The 14481-nt window shown below is 34.9% G+C and overlaps 1 pseudogene; it reads right to left on the reverse strand.

Moving 5' to 3' along the window:
• Positions 1-5683: 5683 nt before the first annotated feature.
• LOC148938004 (uncharacterized) lies at positions 5684-14085 on the reverse strand (annotated as a pseudogene).
• Positions 14086-14481: the final 396 nt, after the last annotated feature.

Below are 14481 nucleotides of genomic sequence, written 5' to 3' on the forward strand. Positions count from 1 at the left end.
TGTAAACTTTGCATTCCGACTTACAAAATTGCTTCGTAATAAGATATATTAAAGTGTCAATGAAGTAAAATCAGAATCTGGCAAGTTTGTAATAACAAAGGAACCTGCGAATTGAGGACGAACTCCGAAATAAGATCGGCCGCAGTCAGTCATAATAAGAGATATTACCGAAAGAGACACGTGCGCCCGGTTAGAGGCGAGAATAGCCGAAGGTTCATAAAATTAATAAGCCATAAATTTCTGAGAATGTTGTCGGGAAAATTATTCCGACATATATTACCTCGTCTCCGGCCGACTAACTCTTGGCATTTTCTATCCCGAAAATCCTTATTGTTCCCAAGGTGCGGGAAACATCCGGCATTCAAACGCTATCGTCGCTTTTCTTCATTGATCCAGTATGAAGAATCTTGATTAACGGACTGATTCGTTTGCCTATCGATGTTCGTTACGAACACGTACGCGTACTTTGTCACGCGAATAAATTTGACATAGTTCTCCTAAGAATATATTCCGTTTCTGCGACAAACAATGCTTACAAACGTTACTTAGAAGGTATACGGTTATTTACCGAGAAGGTAGGAAAGAAGTCAATATTTATTCAGTAAACAGAATGGAGCATACCGCGTTTCACGCATCGTACATCGACTACGATCGTATTGTTCTAAAGATCTCACTGCGTCCAATCAAACGTTACACGAGCATCCAATACGAGTTTCCCTTCCCATCCTTCTCCTCTTCTCTATTCTTCTTTATCAATCGTCTCTTCAATCGTCTATCAATTCTTCCTCTCTATCTTACCTCAATAGTGGAATCTGTAATAGAGGCGCCGGATCTTCCGGCGTCGTGATCGTTCTTGGTAATTGCGATAGCGATGAGTTATTGTTACGAGAAATATGAGTCTCACGGATAAAACGGATCGATTCATCGCCTTTGGCATGCATTTGTGAACTCAAACAAAAAAAATCTACGGAAACTTTGGCAAGACAAACTCTTTATGAAATTGAAAGTTGGCAACATTATTTGAAATTGTTTAATGTATGGCTCCAATTACAGGAACTGTAATATCAATACAGAACTCAATTGAAAATGCAAGATATTAATTTAAAAATATTTAGTTTTAATTATACTCGATGGATTATGTGTCCGAAAAGTACTTCATATTATTTGATAAAATATTATTAAATAATACTGGATCTTGCAATTTCGTTTATATTCTTCATTTAAGTGAATTGAAAGTTTCTAATTCCTTAACATTTTTCATCAATTTAGGCAGCACGAGAACCGATGAGTCCTTTATTGGCAATTGATAATACATAAATTTGCACTTCGACATGCATCGCGAAATCTAAATTTTGCATGTACGCCGAGAGCAATCACTTAGATCACTATTTCAAATCCTCGTCACGAACAGCTAAATCGTAGGATCTCCTAAGTTCGAAATAGTAAAGTAAAGTACAGCTCTTCGTACTTCGATGTACGTCTACATCATCAGAGAGACGTACATTTTTGAAAAAAAAAATAGGTCAGGAAAAAATATAAAAATAAAAATAAAGTAACCATCGTTATACATATATATTTGCTTAAATACGTTAAATACTGATATAAGCTTAGTTGCAATTAGGATCGCTATATAATTTGAACGATACAATATGATCTTTCAACAATAAGATAAAAAATTATCGTTTCTTTAAGAAAATTATTTCTTATTATTTAAAAATCTTATGATATTTTTCAAATCTTTTGCTTAATCTTACAAAACATTTTGTATCATCATTTTAAAAATCTCATTACATATTTATTCTTACAAAAGCGTAAAACTCTTATTTCAAAACATCAACTTTACTGTGATTCTGAGAAGAAATTCGCCTCTATTTGATACAGCTTAAGAGTATGCGATTTTAATAAATTAACAAAGCGATTATAATAAGCCATTATCTAAGGCCAATTTCTTAAGCGATTAGTCTACTCCTCGAAAGCATTCAAAAAGATAATTAATTTTAGAAGAAACATGCGGTAAAAAAATATAATTAATAACTATTGAAAGAGAATCACTAAAGGATATTGAAAAAAGATAAATTTTTTTACTTTTTTTTTATTTTTGTAAAGTAATACATTTATTTATTATCGCTATAATATTCTATGTTAAACATTTACAGATATTTTTCTAGTGAATTTAAGTAAATTAATAGAAAAAATGTTCGATACTAAACATCACGTTAAATAAAGTAAGGCCGCTATTTTCATGGAGAAGTAAACGATGTTGTCGTTGACACGATAACTTTCGGCAATGAAGAAGTTTTCGTTGGACTCGACGGACCGTCCGCCAGTTACTTTTGTCCACGACTGCAAAATCTATTAGATGCTCGCGCGTCTCCCTTAGGGAAGATACTTGCCGAACTATCGGCTTCCTCTGTGATCGAAGGAGAGAAAGACTCCACAACCGAGTTCAAAGATGTTGCGCTCAAGGCCGCTTAAACTTTACAAGTGAGACGTTCCTCATGCACGCTACCATGGCACAGACTTTCAAGAATCTTTTTCCCTACCCTTCGTTCCTGTTTAACTCCCTTCCCTTCCATGCCTTTACTCGAAAACTTTCACGATGCTCCAGATAAAGCCGGAACGAAAAGCAGGCGCGATGAAATCGAGCTTGGAGAAAGCGTCCCGTAAATTGGGTAAGATTCTGTTTACCTTTCCGCCACGCGCAAAGACAATGACGATCAAAGCTGAAAGTCCCATCATGAGGAAGTTTCTATCATCTTGTCATTGCTATAATCGAATTTAACTTACGTTCCAATTAAATTAATTTGCAAACTTTCTTATCGGTCGACTTATGCGTCATCCAAACCAAGGCCCTAAGTGTCACTTATTAATTTGCAGATATTATCAAAAATACTGTTCTATATATTTTGTAAAACAGGTAACTCGAATGAGGAATAATATAAATTTTTAAATATCTAGAAAATATCTAGAAAAACGGAGTCTCCTCCAATGACTTTGACCTTGACATTTGTTGTCAGAGTCACTACTTTGAGTGACCTTGAGAAGGTTTTAGATGGCGATCTGCATTGTTAAAAAATTATTAACAAAAAAGTAAAGGATAAAGTGAATAATTTATACATTATACACTTAATAATTCATCATAATAATTCATCATAAACGAATCATAAACGACTGGTTAATTTCGCGTATTTAAATGCTATATCGAAAAAATTTTTGCACGACATCTTTCACATTAAAAGAAACATGTATAAAAATTCGGAAACGTGAAATTCATGACAAATTTATTTATTTAAATCATAAGGTAATTTTATTAACCATAATTAATAAATTAATTATACATTATAAAATATTTGTAACATATTTTTTAAAATTTATAGAAAATTTGAACCACAACGATGTAGCCGCGTGTATAGTTACAATGTATATTTTAAAGAAATGTTAGATTTAAATTTCAATCCATATAAAAAAAATACATAAAGTTTAAATATTAAACTATTTTTTGTTTTAAAAACACAAATTCTCTGCTTTAAAACACAAATTTCTTGCTTTAAGACACAAATTCTCTACTTTGAAATACAAATCTCCTATTTTATAAGAAAATGATTGTTAGATTGGATGAACTTACCTGTGAAGTTCGATTCTAATTATGCTCTTTATCTCATCCGGATGGAAGCTATGTAGTCGTGCTCTTGTACCCTGACAATAGATTTTAGAGTACCATCAAAATAAAAACGATACTCGTGCATACCGAGCGCTCCCAGCGCTCCCATCGCGCGCTCGCAGCTTTATAAGTTCAAAAAATTCAAGGCAAAACGCTACTTTTAGGGAAGGAAAATATTAAAAAGGGATGGGGAGTCCATCCGAACGAGACAAAGCGCATAATTAGAATCGAACTTCACAGATAAGTTCGTCCAATCTAACAATTATGTCCCCATATGCCCACGTATGTCTTATCCGGATGGAAACTATGTAGATGTTTAAATCAGCAATTTGCCGCAGAATAAGACGGCTGAAATGAAAAGTAGACATAAAAGCAATATATTTAAGGATACAATTTGAAGCAATAATATTTGAAGCAATTTGAAGCAATTTAAGCAATACACTGTTATTAATAACTGACAATAAAAAGCGTATGACTCATAAAAGATGTGTTATAAAGTCGAACAAACGGAAAATCAATTAAATAAAAACAAATTGAATAAACAAAAAGTAAAACAAGAAATATAAATTCCATTAACTTTCTTCTTTTTTTTTTAAGATAAGAAGACTGCATTGCTAAAGTCCTCTGGATTAATGATAGGCCTATTATAAAATTTTGCGAAGATTTGAGATTGGCCTGTCCACTTCGCAGAGGTCCAATTAGATTAAGAGAAACGCTCTTATCCGTTGCTCGAAAGATTGAGGCATGTCTAGTACTATGAGTCGAAAACATAGACATGTTAATTCCACAATCATCTAGGCCTTGTTTAATCCAATAACTTACAGTTTGTGCTGCCTTAAACGATTTAGTAAAAGATATAAACAAAAAATCACATGTAGATGGACGTAAATCCTTAGTTTTACTTAAATAATGTTCCAAAAGATACACGATACAAAAATTCTCGTGGTTATCAAATTGAGAAAAATATGATTGTGAGCAACTTAGAGCAGATGTTTTAATACGATCTGGGACATAAATTATCAGTTTATCCTCCAAAGAAACTTGTAATATTCTTATGGAAGATAGAGTCTGCGTCTGCTGCCCTGTCCCAAGAGCAAGGAGAAGAATTAATTTCTTAGTAATAATTTTCAAGGGAATTGAGTCGTAAGGATAAATGGAAGCCAACTTTGATATCACTGGAGCCGGATCCCACACAAAATCATATCGTGGATGCAGCAGTTTGAGCGATGCAACTCCTTTATAAAATTGCTTAATTAGGGGGTGATTACCAATCTCGTTATGAGAGATTAAGGATACTGCTGATCTTAGTGTGTTTAGACTTGAGTAGGATGAGATATTATTAAATTCTAGAGTTAAGAAGTCTAATGTCTGAGGAGCAGAGAAAAGAGAGGTATCCGATGTCGCTGGCAAAAATGCTACCAAGAACGTAGCGAGTAAGAATATTTTTGATGGTAGACTCCGATAATGAAATAACGTTGGAATCGCTGCTGGAGAAACTAAGCGATCTTTAAACGCCTCCCTGATAATCTCCCGACCCCCAGAGAAAGTGTTCTCCATGCCAAATGATGAAAGAAGAAGAGAAGAGAGAATAATTAGGAGAAAGGATTAATGATTTCGATATTAAAAGATGACGAAAAAGTGGAAACCAAGGTATTACCTGTAGTTCTGTCGTCCACTATTTTCCTTAGTACCCGTGGCAATAAAATAAAAGGTGAAAAAGCATAAAAATTTAATCCCTCCCATGAGAAGGTGAATGCGTCTACTGCGATCGAACCCGGGTTTGAGAACCAGGATACATAATTTTCACATTTATTATTAATTAAGGAAGCAAATAAATCAAAAGACTCAAAAGTCTTGGAAACATTATTAAATGCTACATCAGACAGAGCTCATTCCGTATCAGGATCCAAGGTATGAAATTCAGCATCAGCCACAGAATTTTCTATAGATGATATATAAGAGGCGAAAATAAATATTTCGATCCTCACACCAACGCCAAATTTGATATAGCGAAAAGATGTGGGAACTGGATGAATCCAAATTTATTGATATAGGCTATTGCCGTATTATCAATACGAAGTAAAATGTCGCAATTGTGGAGATCCGCTGCAAAACATCGAAGGGGATTAAAGATCGCTTTAAGTTCTAAAGCGTTTATATAAAGAGATTTATCGGAGTGAGACCACCACCCGTGTGTACGTAGTTCTCCGAGGAACGCGCCCCAACCGCTCAAAGAGGCATCTGAAAAAATTTCTCGGATGAAACCATCCGAACGAATTCTATTGGATTGGTTGGGGTTGGACAAAGCATTGATCCACTATGAGAAAATCTTTTGAAGATGGAAGGAAATTTCCATAATTGCTGAGTAATTCTCATTATTATTAGAAAGGGATAGGAACTTTTCTCTCTCAAAAGCTTTGGTGTAAAGAAGTCCATACTGAACCGCTAGACAGATTGAGACAAGGGAGTCAATAAAACTAACAAAATCTCTTATGGAACATTTTGTCTTTCTAAACATTTGTTGTTAGATTTAAAAGTTTCATCCGCCGAGAAGCAGGGATCGAAATAAATTGCTCAATGGAGTCAAAAACGAAGCTTAGATATTTGCGTTTTGAAGACAGTTCCAAGTGAGATTTTGAAAAATTGATTATGAAACCCAGAGATTGAAGAAAATTTGAAGATGTAATAACGTTGGCTCGACAGCGGAGGAAAGGAACCCAGGAGAAGGAAATCATCTAAATAGATAATAAATTGGTAATCCCGACTACGCATATACGTGGTCACAGGACGAAGAATTTTGGTAAAGATGTAGGGGATCAGAAAGGCCAAAAGGTAACGCTGTAAACGCATAGGTTGTTTTACGCTACTGAAAACGTAAAAATTTTCTGTGATCCTTGAAAATCGATACTAGTAGGTAGGCATCTTCCAGATCAAGGCCATTTGCCATCCAGGAAGCATGAGACTAATAATCGTCCGCCAATCTTTTAATTTAAAAGTGAGACGGATTGATGTATGTATTTAACTCTCGCAAGTTTAAAATAAAACGAACAGGAGCTTTCCGGTTTCCCGAATAGGATGGCTTGGCAAAGGAGGGTTGAGACTGTTGCTGAGATATTTGGCGCATGGGCTGTAGAGTCTTCTTTTCAATTAGAGTTGCGGATTTAGATACTTTGCGCGCTATTTTTTCACAGGTCTATGCTGTCTTAAGAGACTCAGCGAAGTTTTTGCCAAGCAAGAATTCATCGATAGAGGCTAAGTCCGCAACATTCTTCTTACCGATCAGATTGAAGGAAGGTTTGGTAAAGGCTCTTCTGTTTAGAGAAAGACGATATTAATGATCAACGAGAAGATGGATGTCTTCCGAGAAAAGCATAAGGGTGAATTCCCACTGAGCGCGTCGCGTCATTCGTCGCATCGACGAATTGACCAATCAAAACACCCCATTTTATTGCATCATTTGCCACGCGACGCCTTGCACGATGCATCGGTTAGATTGTTCGACATTCTAGAGACAAAAGGATTCTTCAACAATAAGGAGAAAATAGATCCCAAATCGCGCACGTTTATAATTTTATAATCACAAATCAAAGAAATAACACTTGAATTAAAATAACACACACACATACACACACACACACACACACACACACACACACACACACACACACACATATATCATTTTTAAGGGTGCTTCCAATCCTAAGATATTTATTCGCACAAATTAGTATCTCGCCCAAATTAATATATATCTATACAGAGATAGAGAGGTTATGTTTATGTACGATTTTACTTATGATGATATTAGGTTATGTGCTCGCTCATGTGTTGCGTTGATTTGCGGCGATGCGACGGCAGCAACGCATTCAGTGTGAATAAAAATGACGCTATCTTTAAGTTTACCTCGCGTCGCGTCTTAACGCAATGGATGACGCAACGTGTGACGCGCTCAGTGGGAATTCACCCTAAGGACTGATCTGGTTTCCTCGTCAAAATTTTGTGAGACTTCCGGTTTTAGAAGTAAGAACATGCCTGAGCCAAAAGTATTAAGACAGGCGCCCACCTGTGCCTGTAAAAACGACTGATATTCATCTCACTTGATGACTGAAGGAGTTAATGCTAAGATGAGTTTTTTATTCAGCTTAGGCAGGGTCAAAACAGACAGATTCTCCTTCACTTCATATTTAGAAAGAAGGTTAAAACGAGTATCTTTGTTTAAGCCATTTCGAATCTCGGACTGAATTGTATTAAACATAATAGGATTCCAAGTGGATGATGCTGCAGGAACTTGTGCTTCCCCAAATAAATCAGCAGCTAAAGAATTCGTCTCAGGAACAAGATTTGGATTTTCTGAAGCTCTGGAAAGTCGATGGAGGGAGGATTGACGAACAACACCGTGTGGTTAGACGTCCCGGGTATTAGACACTGATAGTATATTTAAAAAGAAAAGAGCAAATAAAAAAAAGCAGGGAGAAGAAACCTGTCGGATATGTCCTTTCTATGTCAGATATCAAGAAAACTGAGTTGACAAAAAGACACCTGGTACAGAGTCCCCGGTCAGCATGCGTCGATTCTTCTAAACTCTGACTTGAGGTACGTGGTGAGATCACGAAACCTCTTCCAAAAATGAACTTTCCTCCGCCGTTCTCTCAACCTCTTGTGACCAATCGCGGGAATGTTTGTTAGGTTCGTCCTTCCGGCGGAAAAGAAACTCGCAGAATTGGTTGAATATTATCATAAGTCTGTTTTTAAACCGAGAATGTCGAAAAGAAGAATCCCTCGATGATCGCCAATCCACCGAAGAACGAGGACTACGTGATCTATCATCTCGCGAATGATGTCGCGAGCGATCATGCGAGTGATCTCGCGATCTTCTTGAATGGCGGTAATGTTTTCGAGACACTTTATTCTCTCTCGAATGACTCGAACTTCCCTTCTTATCCCTGTGCTTCGACATAGCATTGAAAATCTACAATTAAAAAAGACAGATTAACGAGAAAGAAAAGGCACTATTGTTTGGGCTAACGAACAGAACACAATAAAGCTGCAACAGGCGCGCGACGGGAGCGCTGGGTATCGGGGTGCTCGGTATCGGGATGAGTATCGTTTTTATTTTGACGGTACTCTAAAATCTGTTGTTAGGATATACATGCAGGAGCACGAGTACATAGTTTCCATCCGGACGAGATATACATGGACGTAATTTTTGTTTTTAAAGCAAAGAATTTGTATTTTTGTCTAAAATACGTACACACGCAACGTAGATTTCTCGCTTTGGTTTGATTACATTCGATCGATGGCATTTTCATAGTCAGTACTCATTTCCATTTTGTACTGTTACCATGTTGCTGCACGAATTTACTTTTTTGTTAATAACTTTTTAATGAACAATGTCCGCCATCTAAAATCATCTCAAAATCACTCAGGGTGACCCTGACAACGTCAAGATCAAGGTCATTGGAGGAGGCCGTTTTTCTAAATATTTATCCTCTTTTGTTATTTATATATTTTATTTCTTTGTTTTTTTTGCAAAAATAGCAATACATAAAAAAATACAAAAATTTTTTATCCAATAATTCAAATGGTATATTTACGATGTGTTTAAACAAAATTCATAAATTATGTGACTACGCTATGTATATAAAACAAATGCAATAATATTTATAAATGAAATATCATTCATATGTAAAGCTTGCAAATGAGAAAAATGAATCAGAGAAATTAGAATTGATGAAGAATAATAGATACGAGAGAGAACGAAGAATTTTTTAAATCCCTAACGGGATTCCTGCGTCCGTATTCTCGCGTATCCGTTAATCAATGTAAAATGAAATAAATAGCACAAAAAAATACTCTTACCGAAACGCGTTATAGAAAGGGGCAGGGGGGATAAACTCGGTCGGCACGCTTCGTACGAGTTTTATCGATTGTTTTTATCGGATACGCCTTCGAATTCCGGAAGTCGTTAATAAAACGCAATACTATTTTATTTTTATAACGCTTTTGCAATTCAAAAGATGTTTCAACGGAGCTATAACAGAAAATATTCAGCGCCAATGTATTTTGACAGATTTGTATTGTATTTTGACAGATTTGTATTTTTCACCACAGAACATTCCTTTTTACAATGAGAGAAATTAACGTGAACTTATCACGAAGTTTCCTTTATTACAAATATATTTTAACATCATCATTATAATATTTATCTAATGTTATATTTCTGTAAGATATTAGATAAATATCAAATTTTAATTCAACAGAATTATTAGCTGTTAATTGTTATTTGTATCTTATATACGTACATTCGAGATTTGATTTTTCTTACGCAACGAGAAGATAGCTACAAATATGCACAAATATATAACGATATATAGTACTCTCGGTTTTTGTCGAAACACTCTCGTAAATTAGAGTGCATTGCTTCTCAGAACGGTAGGTAGCGACAAAATGTTCCCTCTGAACTCTGTTAAAAAATCAAATGCTCTGGGTTACGTGCACGGAGTGCAATGACGTGAATAGTAGGTGCAACGTGTATATAGAGAGAACGATATCCTCGTATGCTTCATCAATCAATAGACAGATGCCAACTGCGACCCAGCCAGCTACCTGTCGATAGTTTTACAACACACTCCGTTCGTGCAACGGCATGTGACGAATCGTACTAAGCGATGTGTCGTAATTTTCCAATCCGCGAACAGCGCGACAGTTCGTGAAAAACAATCTTAATCATAATTCTACAACTGCAATTGTTAATCGACATTCTATCCTATCGATGATACTCTTATAATCAATTTTATACATTAAAAATTTATTAAACAAAAATCATTACAATGCACGATATATATCCTAAAGAAATATTATCGTTGCTTAAATTCGTACTCCTTAGGTACTTCTTATAGTGAAAAAATATTGTTCTTTAACAATCTTTTTATCGATAACATGGACCGACATAGTTTCCGTTGTTTGAGTAAAAGATATCTTTTCCGATGTATTTTTGTGCACTGAACAAGATATTTTTTCCGGCAATTAAATTGCTCTATCACGTCAGGTTTTTGAAAAAAGTGAGGTTAAAAGTGTCAAAATTGGCATTTTTTGACATATTTGTGATTTTTTTGCTAGCAAAGTAAATTTTTTTTTATTTTCGTTTATGTCATCTTAAAGTGCCAACTTTCACATCTCTAAAATAGTTTTTTTTAACATCGTATGGTTTTTTTCATTGAGTAAATAATTATTTACTCATTGAATGTTTAATGCTTTTAGCTATATCTTTTTAGCCAAGTAAGTGTATTTTAAAGTTTTAAAACTATTTACAATCTTTTTATTTAATTTAAATTCGAAATTTTTTTTACAAATGTTTAAAATTTCAAAATTAATATTGTGAACAATATTTTTTTTTTAATTTAAATTAGCACAAATAATAAATTTTTGGTCGACCATATATTTGTCCTGTCATTTTGAATTTCGAAAAATCTGACTTCGGATTCGGATTTAGTGCCCTCAAAATCTTGCTATTAAAATCATTACGCAGTTCTTAAAATTTTTTTTTTTAAATATTTTTAGCATAAAATATTCTTTTTACTTGACTACGCAATGAATGAAAAAAAAAAGCGTTACAGCGTTAAAAAAATCTATTTCTAAGTCTAAAAGATGACATTTTAAGATCAAGATTTTGACATCATGGCGCAAACGAAAGTAAAAAAAAAAATTATTTTGCTAGCTGCAAAAAAAATCAACAAATTTATCAAACAAATTTATCAAAAATCACAAACGTCAATTTTGACACATTTAACCTTACTTTTCTCAAAAACTTGACGTAATAGAGTATTTCAAACAACAAAAGAATCTTAAAAAGTCAGCCTCTGTAATGTTTGTCTCAGCGTGTTTTATTCGTGTCGTCTAATCTCGTGCGAATATAATACTCGCGTCGAAAAAATATAAATAAAAGGTAAATAGTATGCACACATGCCTGCGAGCGAGTTGCAGGCTAAAATGTTCCATAAAGATGCAAATAGCCGAGTGGCGTCCGAAATGAGAAATATCGAGTATCGTTCACGGAAGAGGAGAAGATCGGTAGTCGCTGGTGGTTGCAATGCTTCAGCTTCCGGCTATGGTATCCTCCCTTTTCGCTATGTATCGGCGTGTTTGCGCGAGATATTTCAAAATCCGTCCCGGTATAAGCACGATCACCCAATCATTTTTTACAACGCGACCCGATTCGCAACGAAAAGCTATTTTATGTTCACACTTCACAAATGATTGTTCGAACGTGAAAATAGTGTACGATTTTGTTGCCAATTATATCCATTGCATGTATTTTGTATTGTTATTAATAAAATCGTATTGTTTTACTTGCTTAATTAATGTCTAATTGTCTATTTTTCGATAATGATGAGATTAACAGTCTTTGTTTCAAATTAAATTGTTTATATTAAATTGTTTATACTTTTCACTATTTTTGTAAATAACTTTGATGCACCGTGAAGTGATATTAATAGGCAACAAATAATACTGACAGATTATTTTATAGTTAAACCAATAACAAAAGATTCAAGTTAAAATAACATAATTATTATATACATAATTATTGTACACATAATACACATAATTACTATATACATACACATAATTATTATATTATTAATAAACTATAATTTTCCCATAAAATTACTAAAAAATTATTGTTTAAAATTGTTATGAATTTTTATTATAAAAAAGATAAAAATTTTAAAATCGTAATATTATAAACTCATTCGTAAACATTAAAATTTCTTTATTAGCAAAATAAAAACGACAATTACATAAGAAAAGTTGATTACTCTCAATATGTATAATAATATGTATAATAATGTATAATAATACTAGTATAATAATAATATGTATAAAATATGTATAATAATGTGTGATAATAATTAGATTGCATCATTTGTTGGTTTTTTTAGTATCACTGTTGCACATGAATTTTTTACACCGTTTCTACCAAAAAGTTTTATCGAAATGGCGAAAATAGTTTTTCCGCAGCCCCTTCCGCGCGAAGAAACATCTTTGGAAACGCTCGTGCTTGGCACAGATGTGAGAAAGAGAGTTAAAAGGTTGGATGTACACGCTTGTAGTCTTAAATATCCCCGACACGGACACTTTCATTTCCGAGTGTTTCCGCCCAGGAGAAGTATCATCGTAGGAAATTATGGCCGCGGTACGGAATATAAGAGATGGCGCGACGCGGACAGTCACGGACGATGATCCCCGTTGTTTTGGAACTCGCGTGGGAATTGCTGGGCGGTCTCCGGTGCAATTATACGCGCGAGTTAAATCACAATTAAGGCCGACAGGCGCGGCAAACACGACAATGAAAAAGAGGGAGAGCTGGTGTAAATTCTTTTGGAGTTTAATCAATTAGTCGATGCGGCTGGATATCGTAGCCCGATATCAATTCAGCGTCTCATCGCGTTGCATCAATCGATGGATGCAATATTCTCATATATTCTCATGCGAAACAAAGTCACACCCTTCGAACATCGGATCAATGATTATGATCTGATTATTCATGGCGCAACGACGATCGTACCTCACATACTTATTGAACTTTATAACCGTGCGAGTTGTGCGATAATTACGCTCGATAAAGGGTGCGGTGCCTCGAACGCTCTGCCTTCCCACTTCGGAAAAGCGACTCCTTCCTCAGAGTGCGTTGAGTTACTTCGATAAAGAAGATACGCATGGCGAGATGAAGATAAGCTTATTGAGTTCCGTGAAGTGATAAGAACCGGTTCGCGGATATTGACTATCTTGGCAAAATATCCGAGCACACTTTGCAAACTCTGTTTTTATAAGAAAAAGTAACTGTAGTTTGAAATTAAATTAAAAAAATATCATTGTAGATATGTTATATAATAAAATAATTCATGTTATCAATTTCTATTGTAACTTGTTAGAATTCTCTCGATTATATAGAAAAGAAACTTATTTATTATCTCAATTAAGATGGCTCATATACATTGTACATGTATTTTACAATATAATTAAGAATATTAAGAATATTAAAGAATATTAAGAATAATTAAGAATAATTCCATAGAGATTTCAACGACAACATCCAAAATCTTGCTACTGTTTATCGATGTTCAGAGAGGAAGAAGTGGAAATTAGTGAACTCAGAAGTACACCTCGGAAAGCGGAAGAGAAATTCGTTACGTCCTCTTCGCGGAGACGGCTGTTACCATCTGCTAAGAAGAAGATGAGAGAAACTGAGAAGGAAAGCAAGAGAGAAACAGAGAGAGAGAGAGAGAGAAAAGGAGGGAAGGAGGAAGGGAGAGAGATAAGGGAAATACTGGTTTGGCATCTACGCAATTTCCTTCATTAGCATCGAATTTCCGCAGGATACCCCTTCCCACTCCATCTTGCCACTCTATCAACGTGTTTCTCTCCATCTCTCGTCCTTCATCCCCCTTTCTCAATCGCTATCTACATCCGGTTTTCTCTCTCGTCTCACTCACAATGAATCCCGTGCATCTATTCTAATATCCCAATCGTCTCTTTCTGTCTCTGTCAACGCGTCCTACCAAATCTCGGAGCTCGAGATTGGGAAATATACGATATCTGCATTGTCACCGCCCAATTGCAATTTGGTTAGTAAACTGAAGCTTGCTAAATATATGTGTATGCGCATGCAAAGAGAGTGAGAGATACCGAAAGGAAGGACATTGTTCAATATCAATGTCGACTAATTGAGAACTCACAGATTGTTCGATAAAAAACGTTAATAGTATAGGTCGCAATTTATAAATCTTGAGTTATAATTTTTAGCTCGTTACTACTAAATAATA

Source organism: Pogonomyrmex barbatus, unplaced genomic scaffold (assembly GCF_055798465.1).
Source record: "Pogonomyrmex barbatus isolate J1 unplaced genomic scaffold, ASM5579846v1 scaffold1, whole genome shotgun sequence".
NCBI lineage: Eukaryota > Metazoa > Arthropoda > Insecta > Hymenoptera > Formicidae > Pogonomyrmex > Pogonomyrmex barbatus.